Source organism: Stenella coeruleoalba (assembly GCF_951394435.1).
Source record: "Stenella coeruleoalba genome assembly, chromosome: 14".
In the NCBI taxonomy this organism is placed as follows: Eukaryota; Metazoa; Chordata; class Mammalia; order Artiodactyla; family Delphinidae; genus Stenella; species Stenella coeruleoalba.
This window is the reverse complement of record NC_137160.1, coordinates 76,637,429-76,655,130: the sequence shown is the minus strand read 5'-3', so window position 1 is coordinate 76,655,130 and position 17,702 is coordinate 76,637,429. Positions and strand designations below refer to the sequence as shown.

Sequence of the window (17,702 nt, the reverse complement as noted above, 5' to 3'; positions counted from 1 at the left end):
ACACCCGATTAAATAACTAAGAAATAGCATTATGAGGATTACCATCCTCTCCCGCCCCCCTCTCAAACCATCACCTTCCAGGGTCTTCTCCATTTGGGTGCATCTTGAATCTTATCCTTCTTGTTGCTCAGGCCCCAAACCTTGGAGTCATCTTTGGTTTTCCTCTCTTTCTTACACCCTGCAGTTGACCTCTAGGAATTCCTATTGGCTGTACCGTGAACTATATCCAGAATCTCCCCAGTGCCCTCATGTTGCCTTCCCACTCTGGTCCCCCCTGGATTACTTCAGAAATCTGGGGTTGATAAACTACAGTCCCTGGGCCAAATCTGGCCTGCTGCATTTTTTTTTTTTTTTTTTTGTACGCTGTAAACTAAGGTTGGTTTTTACATTTTGCAATGGTTGTGGAAGAAAGCAAAAGAAAAATATTTCATGACATGTAAGGATTATAAGAGACTCAAATTTCAGTGTCCATAAAGTTTTATTGGAACACAGCCAGGCTCATTTGTTTCTGCATCAAATAAGGCTGATTTTGTGCTGTAGCAGCAGAGTTGGGTAGATGTGACAGAGACCACAGAGCCCACAGAGCCTAGGGGTAGACTCTTCACGGGCCTCCCTGCATCCATGTTTTCCTCCCTGCTGTCTAGTCCCAACACAGCTTTCTGAGTGATCCTTTTAACGCATTCTCTCCTCCGCTCATAGCCTTTTAGTGTGGCTTCCTGAGACACTGAGTAAAATCCATGGACTTCATAATGGCCAACAACGCCCTACCTGATTCACCCAACGAACGGCCCTTCTTGCCTCTTAATTCTTGGGCTTTCATCTCCTCCTCTCCCCCTTGGCTTCACTCTAGCCACCCTGACCTCTTTGCCTCTGTTTGAAAATGACAAATACACCTCTGCCACAGGGCCTTTATACTGGCTGTTTCCTCACCCGGAGGGCTCACTCTCTCACCTCCTTCGACTCCGCTTGAATCTCACCATCGCGAGACCTCTTCCAGTGTTCATTTAATCCCGCACCCTGCCCACTCCTCTTAGCCCTCGTGACCGCTGTTACGCCGCTCTACTTTTTTTCTTTCCTTTTTCCTACTACACTCATTCCCTTCTTACGAACTAGCCAATTTACTAATCCATTTCGTTTACCGTTTAAGGACTGTCTCCCTCCATCAAAATGTGAGGTCCCCTGCAGGCAGGCATCTTTTGTTCAGGTGTGTTCACTACCATAACCCCAAACCCAGATCGGGCTGGCTCCACGATGCACAACTGTGCCATTGCATACAGCCCCTGCGCTCAGAAGGTCTCCTGCTTGGAAGGACCCTGCAGTTGGTTTAATGCTCTGTGCCATCACTGTAAAGTTCCTAATAGTTTTTGAACAGTGAATCTCATGTTCTCATTTTGCATTGAGCAATGTCAATTCTGTAGCTGGTCCTACACGCCAGGTGCACAGCAGACCCTCCGTGAATATTTGTGGAATGAATGAATGAATGTGCCGTATTATGATTTAGCTCCATGACCTGCGTCTCTGGACATTGCAGCCTCTACTGCGTGCCTGCCCTAGTCCTGCCTTTTGAAGGAGTGGCTATTGATGTAAGTGGACAGGAAGAGGAGTCAGTTCCGGATCAGGGAGCTGGGGGAAGATCACCTGCAGCACAGAGGAGACACAATTACTCCAGCAACTGTCCATCCCACCGACCGCAGCTCGGAGCCTCCACTTAATGTAATTGAGTGTGAAGGCCGGCTGGAGACACAGGCGCCCCCGCTGCTCCCTTTCCATAATATAGACACTATTGGTTGCTAATTGGCGCCAGTGGGCTGGTGCTAATTGTCCTAATGCACTTGGCTTGATGGAGGACGAGCCCGCCCAGGATGGGGGGTGGGGGGCTCCTTGGGAAATGGTGGGAGCGGTGAGCACCCAGCGGCAGCAGACACTGCTACGCTGCACATAAAAGTTGGAACGGGCTATAATTTTGCATCAAATATTTAAGCGGATTTGGGGAGGGGGTGGATGGAGGGGGAGGGGGACCATTGAGCTTTGCTTGCGGTAACCCGCAAGGGGCCCGTGGGGAATAGGCCCCCTGCTGTCCTTATCAATGGGTTAGAGATGGCTGCGTCCCCAGCATTGTCTAATTAATTGTGTGAGTTTCTAATGACCCTTTTAGCCCCCCAGCTCCCTCCCTTCCACCTTCATTCGGGCTGCCCTCTCTTGTTCTAGCTGCTTCTGAACAGTGTACTCTGGGGATGTGACTTGGTGCTATCCACGGAGGGAGGCCGCATGGAACAGAGAGACTGGGCCCTGGTGGAGGGGTGCAGAAGCTGGAGTTGGCCGTGAACTCACGGTGTAGTCTCAGCAAACTCAATGACGGCCTCAGTTTACCTAATGGGTGACAGGTGGGTTGGGCTAGTGAGTGTCAAAATACTTCACATCCTCACTGAGGGACACCAAGACCTTTGAGGAAGTATAGGAATCTATATGCTTCTCAATTACAGCTGAGTTTGATTCAGTGTGCATTAGGGGAAATATTTACATCCCATATTACACGAGACACGTAATATGTCTTGAATAATTACACAAAGGTGCGGTATGTCGTTGAATCTTTAGCCATCAGCTCTGCAGGGGAAGAGAGCCCTGATCTGGAGTATTTGCTAGTTTCCACGGTGTAAATGCTCCTACCGTCAAGCTGCCACTGTGCCACTGAACACAGAGTTGGAAAAAAGATGTACAAGAATATACAATGAATACGGTATTTCCATCACACAGATGCAACAGGTGAAAATAACCCCAAGAACGGAGATCACAGTAAAATGTAGTAAAAAAAAAATTAGGAAGGGATGAGTTCTGAGTACTTGTTACCCTTATCTTGAAAAGAATTGAACTGCAAGCTTATATAATTTAATTTTTCACCATGGCTGTGTTTCATGGCTGGCTCGCAAAACCCCTGAAAATTGAACACTGGCTTCCGTGAACCTTCCGGGCCAGCTGTAGCACACCACTGTGTGTGTGTGGTGCATCACCCGTGATTCCCATGATATCTCAGAGGGAATTGCATAAGATAAAACTGAGTTTTCTTTGTTTTGAAAAGAAGATTCCATTTAGGTCAATTTAAAGAAAAATATTAAATGAATAATGGCCCAGGTGATTTACACATATAGCAAAAGTCATGAAGTTGACAGTCACGTGATTGTAATGCGTAAAGAGGGGTAGTTTCCTTCCAGCTGTCCGAGGGACAATTTGCTAGCGATTGTGGGAGCAGTCGGGGCGGCCAGGGTTTGCTGCCCTCTATCTTGTTTGCTGGGAAGCATGAAATGGCCATTTCACGCTCTTTCCTTTTACCACCGACTTCGTTCTTTGTCTCTTTCTTCCCAAACCCAACGCACCTACTCCAATGCCGATGCGGGTATCTGTACTGCTCTTGATCTCACGTTTCTAGCCCTCCCCTCAGCTGCCCAGACTCTCCTACCCACTCCTTTCTTGAGGCTTCGCCTCATTGCTGAAGACACTCAGTGGCCGGTGGACCACCACGCCTTACCTACGATGTGCGCTTGGGGAGCAAGCGTGACGTGGGAGCCGTGAGGGAAGCTCCTGTCCAGGAGGACTGGAATAAGGACCAGTTGTACAAGGTGTAGGGAAATCATGGGTGTTTTGCATCCCAGGCACCATTCTCCTCTCTCCAGACAAATCATCTCAACGTGCTTTGCCTTAGATTTGTCTCATGAAGCTGTTATTGTTGATTTTCAGTTAGAAACATGGTTTGGGGGATTGTAGACTCAAATGCCCAGAGAAGGCAGGCAGAAATCATAAGATCAGGAAGCAGGCCAGTGAGGGGCCGTGGTAAACCGGGAAATCTACACCCCGCCTAAGGGGTCATCAGGAACCCACCAGCCAGCTGGGGCTGCAGATGGCTAGAATTCCTCATTGGAGCTGAAGAATGCAGATTTGAACATGAATTTTCTTAAGCTTACAATCACTGTGAGAGCCAGACAGAGCAGCTCTATGGGCTGGGCCCGGCCTGTGAAAATCTTAGAAAACAGAAAAAATGTAAAGAAGAAAACAACTCAGCTTTCTAGCCACCAGATATGGCATTCTGGTGTTTGGATCAAGTTGTCTATAAAGTTTTTTGTCCAGGTTTTTTTTTAAACCTTAATCTAGCACAAACATTTAAATTTCTTCCTCAACATCATTTTTAGTGACTCCAATACCATTGCAGCATGCGTGACTATAACATAACTGATTTGGGGAGCTGAAAGATGGCTGCAAATTCTTAGACGCACCTCCCATGAAGAGGTGGGTCTGTGGCCCATGCCCTGAATAGAGGCATGGTGCTCTGTGACTTCGGTCCATAGAAGAGAACAGAAGTCGTGCTGTGCCTAGTTCCTGGCCCAAACCTGAAGAAACTGGCAGTTTCCACCTTCCGTCCCTTGGAGTCCTGAGCCATCATTTGAGATGAGTTTACCATATTGGAAATTCCTTGTCAAGAGACACCGTCCAGCCCTTCACTTTTGAGTCAACCCCGCTTAGAACAGGCAAATAGAACAGAAGGGAGGCGCCCCCATCCAGCCCTGCCCGCGTGGCAGATTCATCAGCAAAATAAAGAACTGTGGTTGTCACCAAGCTTTGGGTTACATAACAAGAGATAATCAGAACATTGACTGAACAAGATCTTGTTGGTAGTGATCCCATTGTTTCCTTTTACACTCAAAACTACAATAAACGTTGTGAAATTAGTCACTTTTGCCCCCATTTCAGATTATTTGTTTAGGGGAGGTCTTTGCAGGCAGATTTATTGGATCAAGGAGTTTAGACATTGTTGGCGCTCACAGGAATGACTCTACCAAATTCCTCTCCCCAAAAGTTGAACCAATTTACACTCCAGTGGGAAGTGATATATATATATTTTTAACTGGTTATATGAGTGTAGCTCATTCTGAGTTGTGGAGGGAAGAAGAAGAATCGGAGAGGGGAGAAAGATCTCTGGTCCTCTGACCAGACAAATGTCAACTGATCGTGAAAATTTATTCCTAGTTGAGAATTTACTGTCACTGAAGCTGAGGTACAGCTTCCCTCTTTTACTACAGCCATAAAAAGGATTTGCTGAGTGAATCTCTTACGTAAACAAAAGATCAGTGCCTGACTTGGGTGGGTATCTCCTTCCTTAATTCATATGTTCAGGTATATTTTCATATACCTTTTTTGCTTATAGTAATATAAGCAAAATTTTCATATACTTTTTTGCTTATACCTATATTTTCATATACCTTTTTTGCTTATAGTAATTAAAACAATACTGTGAAACACAGCCACCAGCCAGTCTGGGCATTTGATGCAAATGTAGGTTTGGTGAATGTCTGTGTTATAACAAGCCAGGATTTGACTGGCATAGCTTGGGATGGAAGTGCCCAGACTAACTGGGGCAGGAAGTTCTGGGTCAGGACCTGCTGCCCAGGAGAGGAAGTGACCTAGAGAATCACAACAAAAAAAGGTTGTCTTTTGTCTTCGTGGGCAGAAGAACCAATTCGCAAGTGGAGCCTGGAGAGAGGACAATTTTGATCCGGTCGTAGGACTTGTCTCTGCAGTTGGTGAGACCAGATTTGCTGCGGCTGGCTCTTCTCCTTTGCCCCCTCTTCTGCTTTCTCCCCCCGCCTTCTTCTTTCTGTCTGGTTTTATTCAGATATAACTGACATACAGCACTGTGTAAGTTTAAGGTATACAGCATAATGATTTGACTTACACGTACCACGAAGTGATGATCGCAGAAAGTTTAGTAAACCTCCATCATCTCATATAGATACAAAAGAAAAGAAATTTAAAGAAATGTTTTTTCATTGTGATGAAAACTCTTAGGACTGACTCCCTTTAACAGCTTTCACATGTACCATACAGAAGTGTCACTTACAGTAATCACGTTGTCCATGACATCCCTAGTACTTATCTATCTTACACTAGGAAGTTCGTACGTTTTGACTGCCTTCATCCAATTCCTGCCCCCGCTACCCCTGCCTCTGGTAACCACTGATCCCATCTCTTTTTCTATGAGTTCTTTTGTTTGTTTGTTTTTGCAGTGTAATCGACGTACAACATTAGGTTAGTTTCTGGTGCACAGCACAGTGATTCCGTATGTCTGTACATTCCAAAATGATCTCACCATGATAAGTCTAGTTACCACCAAACTACCATTCTCCTCCTCTTCCTCATTACTACTACTAACTACTACCACTACTACTGCTACTACTACGACTATAGAAACACCATTTATTGAGTACTCCCTCAATGCCAGGCACAGAATCAAGTCCAGCACTGTCTCACTTAATCCTTTGAGGAGCCCAGAAGGGAGACGTTCTCATTATACCCACTTTACAGATGAGGAAACTGAGCCTCAGAGAAGCAAAGTGAGGTGCCCCCATGTTGGAGTCAGTTTCCCAGCCTTGGCTGCTGTGGGATGAGGTGGGTGGCAGGGTGAGATTTCCTTCCTTCCTTCCTCATTGCTTTCTCTTATTTTTCTTTTCTCTCCCCACTTTGCTCCTACATGGAAGGGAGTATTTGTGAAGATAGAGAAAAGAGACAGAGGTTCTGTTAGCCAAATTGCACATCAAAGTGACTCAGTCGGAGGTGGGCACGCAGTACGAGCTGCATAATTTGTAGCAGGAGATGGCGGCAGGTGGGGGGCCCAGGAGCCCAGGATTCAACTCAGCACATGCGCCACTGTCTCCTGAAGTTCACGTACACCACTCAGTTCAACACAGACCACAGGACAGTGAAACTCAAGCATGGGGTCCTTCTCAGTGTGGGACCTCGTGTGGCCGCACTGCCCACACACCTATGAAGCTGGCCCTCGGTGCATGACATTAACAAGAAAAAGTTGTGTTTCTTAGTGTTCAGGCCCTTGTAAGACTTTTCTCTTCAGGTTCTGCTCTGTACAGTTGACCCTCGAACAACACAGGTTTGAGCAGTGCGCGTCCACTTATACATAAATTTTTTTCCATAAATATATCGGAAAAAATTTTGGAGATTTGTGACAATTTGAAAAGACTCGCAGGTGAACCGCATAGCCTAGAAATAACGAAAAATTCAGAAAACATTAGGTATGTCATGAATGCATAAAATATATGCAGATACCAGTCTATTTGAATATCATTTACTACCATAAAATACAAATCTATTATGAAGTTAAAATTTATCAAAACTTAGGCACACAAACACAGACTTACGCTAGGTGACCGTAAAGCAATCATACGGATGCTACTTTGTTACCAATGCGTGAATCGTTGTACCTGTAAGGAAATATAAATTTATTTTTCACATTATCTTTTCATTTTTTGATGTCTAGTGTTAGTAATACATACGGGACCTGCAGTGTTTTGTATCCTATAAGACAATATTGATGTAGGTAGGTATGGACAGATGAGTCATCTTGTAAATAGATGATGTAAACTTAGAGTATTAATACAGTACAGTACTGTAAATATATTTTCTCTTCCTTACGAGTTTCTTAATAACACTTTCTTTTCTCTAGCTTACTTTATTGTAAGAATACAGTATATAATACGTATAACATACAAAATATGTTAGTCCATTGTTTATGTTATCAGTAAGACTTCTGTTCAGTAGTCGGCTATTCGTAGTTAAGTTCGGGGGGCATCAAAGTTATACTTGAATTTTTGACTGCCCCGGGATTTGGTGCCCCTAACCCCTATGTTGTTCAAGGGTCAACTGTACTTTCAAAATGGCCCAGAAATAAGGATATAATGAAAGTGTAAGACATATTAATATTAATAATACCGTGAAAAATGGTAAGTAACATTTATTGACCGCCTACCATTTGCCAGACGTTGTTCTAAGGGTTTGACAAAACACTATGTGGTGAGGGTTATTATGAACCCATTTCCAGATGTGGACCCTGGGTTACAGAGAGGCTAACAAACTTGACAACCAGGTCAGGCAGCTGGTGAGCTGCAGTCAAACCTTGAGCAGTGTGGCTCCAGAGCACAGGCTCACTGGGGTACTGGGCCTCCCTCAGTGTTTGTTGAATGACTGAATGATGACCTTCATTGGGTCTGGAATCCGAATTAGCATGGGAGGCGGAGAAACACTTCGTTCGTCGTTCAGCCCTGGCCTAGTTATTCATGCAGCGCCGAGGCCAGGCAGGGCTTTCAGTCTGCGATTCGGGGAGGGTGGTGAGACAATTAGGGGGCTTGATGGGCTGAACATCCTGATTCCCACTGTTCTGGAATAGAACGTGGGACGGAAGAGGCCAGCATCACCTCCCCGTCCCCTGTCAAGGAACTAAGGCCACAGATAGCCAAGGGAGGAGGGAGGAAGCCGGAGGAGCTCTCCCTGGACTCTGAAGCTGAGACAGGATTGAGTGGGCAGCACAGATGCCTCCTCACACCACCAGGATATCTGGGCGCCTGGGACGGGAGATGACAGCAGCTGGTGTGACCCGAGGGTGATGCGGGCTCCCCTCACCCGGCCTCAGCAGGTGCTTGGTTTAATCTTTTCTTAACACACCTTCCTGCCTGAGCAGTTCCCACCTCGCTCCCTCTGGACTAACCTATTACTGTCTTACAGCGATGGGGGTGACCATACAATCTAACCAAGGCTGGGCATTCATCCTGTGTGCAGCCCCGGGCTTCGAAACCAGAAAACGAAGCAGATTCTATGATTCCCATTTCACAGATAAGGAAAACTAAGCTGTACAGACCCTGTGGCTTATACTAAGCAAAGGCTGGACTTGAACCTGGGTCTTAGTCCTGACTTCTAAGCTCACACCTGTAACAGTTATACGATGCTGCTCCCCAGAGCAGGGTCAGGAGCTGGTTAAGCACATGTCCTTTGCTGCCTGTCCCTGGTTAGGGTGACCAACTGACCTGGTTTGCCCTGGTCAGAGGGATTTTCTAGGACACACAGCTTTCAATACTAAAATGGGAATAAGTCCCGAGCAAACCAGGACAGCTGGTCACCCAGCTCTTGACTCTGCCACTCCCTAGCTAACTTGGGCAAGTTACTTAACCTCTCTGTACCTCAGTCTCCTCATCTATAAAATGGGCATAATGATGGTGACTCGTACTGTGCGTAAAACCTGGCTTATAGGGAGTCTACGTGTTAGTTATTTTTATTGATTTTCTCGTTGTTGTCATGGTTACCAGTTCAAGAATGTAGAGGCAGTTTGGCCTCTGTGGTTAAAAGCTCAGTCTTTGCAGATGGACAGAGAAGCTGCACTACGGCTCCTCCCTGAGGGGCTGGCACTGTGGTCTTGAGCAGTGTCGCCCAGTAGCTTGCCTCTGCCATCAGATGGGGCTAATGATGCAGGTGAGGTGAGGCAGGTAAAGCCCAGGCACTATGCCTGGCACAGGCGGGCCTTCAATCAATAGTGGTAGCTTTGACCAGGACCAGCTGCCTTCCCATCAAAGATCTCCCTTTGTCCTCGCCTCCCATCTCTCGCTTTGCCCCATCATTCTTTTCCTACAAGATTCTCAGGCCTCCCTGCAGAGTTACCACGGGCAGCAGAAAGGACAGTCCAAGCCTTGAGTTGCATTGATTTCTTTCTCCCAGGGAGAAAGTGTTTCCAGAATCCCCCCTCTACCATTTTTGCTCCTGCCTAGCCCGTGCCCTGGCCCTCTGTTTTGAGGCACGGTTGTGTCTGGCTTGGTTTGTCCTGCTTTGGGGGAGTTGAGATCCAGGAGCTCTAAGGCTGAGGGAACGCTCTGGCTTTCTCCTGGCCAGAGAAAGAGATGAAGATGCTAAATTCTGGGAGAGGGGAACAATCATAGGTAGGGATTAAGTGAATTTCCCATAGCTGGCCGAACGGCTGTGGACCTCCTCAATGGCTGGAGTTTGAGTCTTTCTGAGGTGGTGTGCTTAACAGGAAGTGCTCAAATGATTTTTTCATTCATTCACTCACTCACTCTCTCATTTATTCATTTTATTCATTACTACCCACTGTGTGCCAAGCCCAGCCCTGCAGAGGGGCTCTGGAAACAAAGCAGTTCTGCCTGCCCATATTTTCCCAAGGACAAATTACCATTTTTTAAACAGCTCAGATGTACTGGCTTTTAAGGCCATGGAGATGAAATAATCAAATGTCTCCTACCATTTGCTGTATTAATTTAGTTATAGAAACAACATTTTAAATCACTTCCTAGGTTAAAATAATACATTAATTTAGAAATTGATGCTTTTCCTCCCCAACCTTCCCATGTAAAAAACTGTTTTCTTCAAACCCTTCCCATGCATCCCACCTGTGTCTTTCTATTCACTTGAGATACTATTTCAGGCATCACAAGGGAGGCTCAGAGCAGATCACCTTCATTTTCATCTGTGTTGTTTGAGACACAGCCTTTTTCCCAATGCTGACCTTATGTCATCACTGGAAATTTTATTCTAAGCCATATGTGCCCACCCACTCATTGGCTTCCCGTGACAATCGACTTCCATTTGTCCTATAGATTTACCTTCACTCTGTCTGATCTACAAAGGTTTATTAAGAATTGCTAACACTTGTAATTGGGAGATCATATTTTTGTGAATATCTACTAAATCTGTGTAGGTTTAGTATTGAATAAATATTCATTTTCATTATCCCTGTATGGTTTGCTACGGTTCTACAACCACCCCTTCAGAAAGACAGACATATCTTTAGTTAAGAAGTTAAATCTATAAACATCTTAAGGTAACCTGGAAAATACGTAGTAACAAAGAATGAAACCCACCAACTACAAAGATTGTTAAATGAGTCCAACAAGCGACATGAAAGTTTCCGCAACAACACTGATTTAAGTCATTTCAGACTAACATGTTGTTCAAAATAAGGTAATTGTGAGTGCGTCACCCTCTACACATCCTGCATGTAATATGAGAAACTTTTTAAGGCCTGGAGGGTACAAACGATGGCCTGCACATCAACTCACTCCAGCCCCCACTGCCGATTTTTATAAATAAAGTTTTATTGGAACACAGCCCTATCTACTTGTTTACATATTTTCTAATGGCTGCTTTCACACAGTCACGACAGAGATCCACAAACCCTAAAAACATTTACACTCTGGCCCTTTCCATAAAGTGCTTGCTGACTCTTGCATTAGATTTTAGATAACCCCTTTCTTTCTGAGAGATAATTGGGTGGATATTGGGCGTGTAGAGAAAATCATGGAAGCCTTTAACAGACTGACTGGGCAGACAGGCTGCAATATAAACACTACCATCGTTATTATCATTAGTAGTAGTAATAGCAACAATAAACTCGACAGTGACAATACAATAATGAAGACAGGGCTGCTATGTTCGTGTCACTAGGATGTAACATTTTAGGAAGAAGAGGCAGATAGCATCTCTTCCCAAAATCAGGGTATGCCCTGGAAAGGCTACTTGGGAAGTTCCTAAATTCCTAAGGCCTCTTCCTGGGCTTGCCGGCAACTGGAGCTCTTTTTGCTATTCCCAGGTGTCCAGCATGGACTGGAATGTTCCAAGGGCTAAATAGTCTGGAGGCTTATGCCTGGGATCAACCAATGCAGAGGAACTAGCCCCACTTAGAGGCTGCTGTGGGGCGGGACCTGTGATCACATTTCATGCCCCAGCAACTCAGGAACAGGTAATGTACCCCCTTGTTTAAATCGCTGGGAACAGGCTCAGAGAGGTGAGGGCTTAGCCCAGTGCCACACAGCTTTCTAAGACCTCCTTCAGTCCCTTGGGTACCCCCAAATCTTTCTATCTCCATCTCTTATTGGTCTCAAGCACTACAGTCTGTTCTCTTCATAGTAGGAATCACAATTTGCCATTATGTGCTTAAAATCAAAACCAAACCCACCCCTGATGTCGTATCTGGCTCCCACACTAGACTCGAAGCTCCACCAGGGGAGGGTCTTGCCTGTTTTGCTCACTGCATGCTTAGAACCTTGTATAAGACCTGGCTCATAGTAGATGCTCACTAAATAGCTGCTGACAGTGTGGACTAACTGTCAGATGCAGATTCCTACTGCAGGTTCCAATCTGATGGTAGTGTCTCAGAGGGGACACTGGTCTTCTGAGTTGAGACTGGGTCCCCTGTGCCCTTATCTGTGTGAGTGAGGATGGCTCCCCCATGCCATCACAACTATCAAAACAACAACAACAACAATAACAATAACAGGCCTGCTTTTAGAAAAAGAGCCCTCAAACTCCCTGACAGCTGTGCTGAGGCCAAACCAAACAAATGTCCCCTTTGTCTCTGATTCTCAGTGAGTCAACCTTCTCAGCTATTGAATCTCAAGTGGAAGGTCTTATTTGAAAGGGTTTTGAATGGACTCTGAGGCTTGCAGCTGGAAGGCAGGACCAGGCCTTGCATGTCTCAGTGCTCTGTTTCAGCATTCTTGGTCAAATGTCAAAGAAAGCAGTAGAGAAGCCTGTGGGGAGAAATATAGCATTCTCAAGTAAGTACTGGGCACCAGACATAAAATGATAATAGCCTGGGCGTCGGGCACTGCATTCAGGGCTTTATACTCATTATTTCCAAGCCTTTCAACAAGTCTGCATGTACACGTTTTGATGCTCTGTTTATATAACGGGGAAACAAAGACTCAGAGATGTTGAGCAACTCACCCAGGGTCACACAGCCAGCAAGAGGCACAAAAAGGATTTGAACGGAGGTTGTCCAACTTTACGTCTTCTTCTCTTCTGAAAATGGGAACTCCACTTGGGCCCAGTCTCTGGTGGAAGCATCGAGTGCTTTCTGCCAGCTGCAGAAAGACAGGAAGTGTGACAGCTGCCTGAAGCCAGCCAGGGCTTCCCCCTGCCCCCCTCTGAGGATGACTGCTGGAGCCAAGGGGAGGCCTCCACCTGCCAAAAGGGTTAAAATGAGCCCGGTGACGTCTGGCAGGTAGGAGCGAAAATCCTTGGACCCAGCGATGGCACTACTAGAAATTTATCCAACAAAAATACACGTGGAGGAAGAGTGAGACGTGCGTGAAGCATTGTGTGTTAGAGCAGAAACTGGACACAGCCTAATGGGCCAGCGGGAGGGGCGGGATTGAATCTCTCCTGGCATGGCACGCGTTTGCAGAAGACGCCCAACTCCTGATGGCCACTTTCAAATATTAGAAGAGGGGATTTGAGAGGAGAGGAAGTGAAATGCTATTTACTGTCTATTGACCCAAGCCCTGGGGCTTGCTTACAGTTTTCACTTTGTCTTCTCCACAAACCAGGGAGGTGTTATTATCTGTAACAAATGGAGAACATGAGGTTCAGAGAGGTGAAGCAACTTGCGGGAGATCACATAGCACTTTCCTGGCAGAGCTGGGATGAGAGCCAGGTCCTGTGTACTTAGCCACCCTGCCCTTCTGCCTCTCAGGCTGCTAGGATTTCCTTGTTTCTGCAGGCTGAACTGAAGCCTGAGAATCATACTCTGTTCTTGGCTATCTCGGGGCGGGGAGGAGCCAGAGAAAACAGAGACTCTCTTTGTTCTGTCTCAGAGGCGAGTATCGTGGAGTTCCCAATGTCGGGCCGCTACGGGCGAATTTGTTACGGCCGCTTCAGAGGAGGTGCAGTGGTTTGTCTGGGTGGGGCATGTAGCGAGCATGACCGCCCACATTGGCTAGAAGCAGCCCAATTACTGTCCTCCGGTGGATTCACACCGCTGCGAAGGGCCAACCGGCACCGAGAGGAAACAAGCGGAGGAGCGTTACAAATTCATTACAGCAACTAACTGCTTCCACTTGTGCATGTGGCGGAGGGCTCGGCCGTCAAGGGAAGCGCGTTATCCCTTTGTGCATAACTCTGCCCTCTGGAAGCCAGGTCCTGGCCGGGCCACAGCTCATGGGAACGGAGAGGCAAATCGCTTCAGACTTCGGATTGTGTTTGGGGAAGTGGTGGCTGTAGCGATGGTGGGGCTCACAGCCTGCCTGCCCTTGAAGGAAGGGTGTCTTGCCTAGAATCCTTGATGCTCTGGGAAGCCATATTTAGTGCTTGCTATCAGGGCAGGGTCCCGGGCACCCTGATTCATAGAGTGACTGACAACTGTGACCAGTAATTGATTGGTCTGACTTGAATAGATAACTGCACCAATTTGATTCCTGTTTGGGCAAATTGGATTTGAGAAAATGAGACACTGGGCCAGGGGAGCTGGGAAAGCTGAGTTGAAAGACCACGAAATAGATGCCAGACCAGGCTGGCTCTTTTAGATCATTTACAACTGATGTTACGAAGAAAGTGACCTCAGTACAGGAGAAAAATGGCAGAGACGCAGAGAGAAGCAGAGGTGCCGTGATTGAGAGGCTAGGAAGAGAGGGAAAGAAGAAGAGCTGCCTGATGGGTTCCTGGTAATGCTTTTTTTTTCCTTCAAAAAAATTCCCTTTTCCTAGAGGTCCCTTGCCTAAATCTCTGTTTTAACCAGTGGAATTTTAAGAAATTCCAGCCATCATTTTTTTTAAGCATAAGGATCTCAACACCATGTTCTAGGGGCCAGGAAAATACTGTAAATGCCAGAAATGGGCTGGTCATAGAAGAAACAGGGGGTGATGAAGACTAAAGATACGAAGACCACATGCCCTGGATAAGAGGCAAACCCTTACCGAGTTCCGGCCGATATTTGCCGTGTGAGGATGTGAGGCCGGATGCTGGATATCTGTAATTTATGTCAACTCTCTAATCATTAAAAATTAATAACTAATTAAAAGCTATGGTGAGGGCCAACCAGGCACATGTACAGTCATAGCTCACTCTTTGCAGACTTTCCTAGAATCTTCTCTACAGTAAAGTGGAGTTCAGCATATGCTGGGTGTGTCTGAGCTACCCATAGGCGTTTAATTACTGAAGAAGAAAAAGTCATAGATTCTAAAGCATTTTCTCCACTGTACAGACTGCATCTGCTTTTATTATGATTTTTTCCATTGAATTGTTTTTAATGCAGAACTTTGTAGTTTTAGAAATGTTACTCACACATGGTAAATAGGATCCTTATGGAGTTAAAAAAAAAAACAAACCACCCAAAACAGAAAATGAGTGCCTCGTGACTACTTAGAGACATGAAGCCCAGCCTGGAGTCTCGTATTTGATGTGTTGGTCTGTAAAGAAGCCTGCTGTGAATGGTTCCCTTTTTGCATTAGCCTAGTTTGCTTACGCCTACTTTATTTTTTTTTCCTGACAATTGATAAGCTTACCAATATGTGTGTGAAGGCATTGAAACGGATTTCTTTCCAAATGTTCTGCTTGTTACGAATTTTTTTTCATAACTTCCTTTTTTCCAGATCTGATTTCATTAGATTTTGCTTTATTTCATTGATTCTGCAGTTTTTTGCCCTTCGAGACCGAGCATTTCATATTGTAGGGTTTTTTTGTTATTATTATTTTTTTTTTGGCGGTACACGGGCCTCTCACTGCTGTGGCCTCTCCTGTTGCAGAGCACAGGCTCCGGATGCGCAGGCTCAGCAGCCATGGCTCACGGGCCCAGCTGCTCCGCGGCATGTGGGATCCTCCTGGACTGGGGCACGAACCCGTGTCCCCTGCATCGGCAGGCGGACTCTCAACCACTGCGCCACCAGGGAAGCCCCTCGAGGCTTAAGTTTTGCACTTGGTTGTCCAGGAAACTTACTCAGGTCCTTCTGTCTCATTTTTCCTATGTGTAAAATGAGGATAGTGATGTCCCTCATGGTTATTGTGAAGGTGAGAGAAGAGAATGAATGAGAAGAGGAAATGTTAAAACTCAGTGGAAATATCAGATTTGAGTTCAATATTATAACTGTGTAAATTAAAAGCATGGCTTCTAGAAACCCAGGGCGTAGTCAATGTCTATGTGATATAGAGTCATATGCTGGGCACAAGGAGAAGACTCAGGTCAGCACGGAAAGGGGAGGACTTTCTAGGCCCTTCATTCATTCAGGAGATATTTACAACCCATCTTCTATGGCCAGTCCTTTTTTGGATACAGGGGATCCAAAGTGAATCATGTGACAGCCATGGTGCCTGTCCTCCTAGAGCTTTCTGTCTGGTGTGATCAATGCTATAATGAGGGAAGTCAGAGAAGCCTTCCTGGAGGAAGTGTCATCTCACCTGAGACCTGAGAATGAATTGGATTTAGGTGAAGTGGGTCTGCACCGGGAGGAGCAAGCCAGCAGTTGGGAACAGCATGTGCGGTTGTTCAGAAATAAGAGAGTCTCTAGAGGTTTATTAGTCACCCATTGCTGAATAACAGAGTACTCCAAAATATAATGGCTCAAAACAACAAGCATTTATTATGTCAGTATCTCTGGCTTAGGAATCTGGTATGGCTTTGCCTGAGGTTCCCACTGACTGTTGAGCGGAGGTATCAATTTCTTGCCACTTGAGTCTTTCCATAGAGCTACTTACAATAGCTTGGAGAGAGAGAGAGAGAGAGAGAGAGGGAGGGAGGGAGAGAAAGAGAGAGACATGGAGAGAGAGAGAGAGAAAGAGAGAGACATGGAGAGAGAGAGAGAGAGGGAGGGAGAAAGAGAGAGATGGAGAGAGAGAGAGAGAGAGGGAGGGAGAAAGAGAGAGATGGAGAGAGAGAGAGAGAGAAAGAGAGAGAGAGAGAGAGAGAGAGAGAGAGAGAGAGAGAGAGAAAGGATATAATGGATGTCAGAATCTTTTTGTAACCTAATCTTGGAAGTGATGTCCTATCACTTTTGTCATATTCTTTTCATTAGAAGTGAGTCACTGGGTCCAGCTTATACTCAAGAGAGAGGGATTATACATGTGCTTGAACACTGGAGGAAGGGTCATTGGGGTCATTTTAGAGGCTGCCTACCAGGAGCATATTCAGGGATTGAGAATTCAGTCCACATGGAGTGTAGCTTGTGGAAGGAAGGGTCGTGTAAGATAAGTCTGGAGAGGAAGGTGGGCATCTTATAGGCTTAATGGCCATGTTAAGGATTTGAGATTTCTTTTCCAAGAGTAATGGGGAACATTTGAAGAGATTTCAGGAAAGATGAAATACGATCTGATTTGAATTTTAGAAAATGCAGCTTGGGATATAGATTGGAGAGAGGCATTTGTTGTTGCTAGAAGACCACAGCGGTCATCCAAGCAAGCACGATGGTGGCCTGAAGTGGGGAAGCAGTGAAGAGAATAGAGAGAAGTAGAAGGATACCAGGGATATTTAGGAAGCCAAATAAGCAGGACTTGATGAATGGATGTGAGAAGAATAAATGAGGGAGAAGAAGGGGTCAAGGATGATTCCTAGGATTCCGACTTGTGTTGTTGGATACATGGTGGTACCAGTCCCCCTGAGGTGGGGACCAATTGAGAAGGGGTGGATCTGGGCGAGGAGAAGTCAGAGTTGGTTTGGGGCATGCTGTACTTGAAGGGCCTGTGTCATGTCCAAGTGGAGATGGCCAGTGGGCAGTTGGCTCATTGGTCTTCAGGGCAGGAGAGAGATCTGGGCTGGATAGATTGGAGAGTCACCAACATCTGGTAAGTAATGGAACCCACAGGACTGGATGAGGTCTCCCAAGGAGAAGGCTGGTTTGCCTCGAAGAGGACAGGCCTGAGGTACCCTGTGTAGGCTCGGGGCCCTGGAATAAGAGCAAGTGGGACATGATGCCCAGTCGCTCTGTAGACTGGCTTCTTGTTAGAAGTCAAGCATTAAACTCCATGACTCTTGGGCATTTTCTTACATTTGTAGTTGTTGTGGTGCTTTGCTTTCTGAGTGATACCATTACTGATAATTTGCAGATGAAGCCTGAGAATTCTATTTTTCTTGGTCTCTCACTTCCATTTCTGTTCTC

At 45.9% G+C, this 17,702-nt stretch overlaps 1 long non-coding RNA gene across 1 annotated transcript in view; it reads left to right on the top strand.

Moving 5' to 3' along the window:
- The window catches only part of LOC307197442, a 261,167-nt gene extending 249,640 nt beyond the window's left edge, over window positions 1–11,527 (top strand). Inside the window, exon 5 of the long non-coding RNA XR_013831410.1 lies at window positions 11,429–11,527. This is a non-coding gene — a long non-coding RNA (uncharacterized lncRNA). The remainder of the gene's footprint in view (window positions 1–11,428) is intronic.
- Window positions 11,528–17,702: the final 6,175 nt, after the last annotated feature.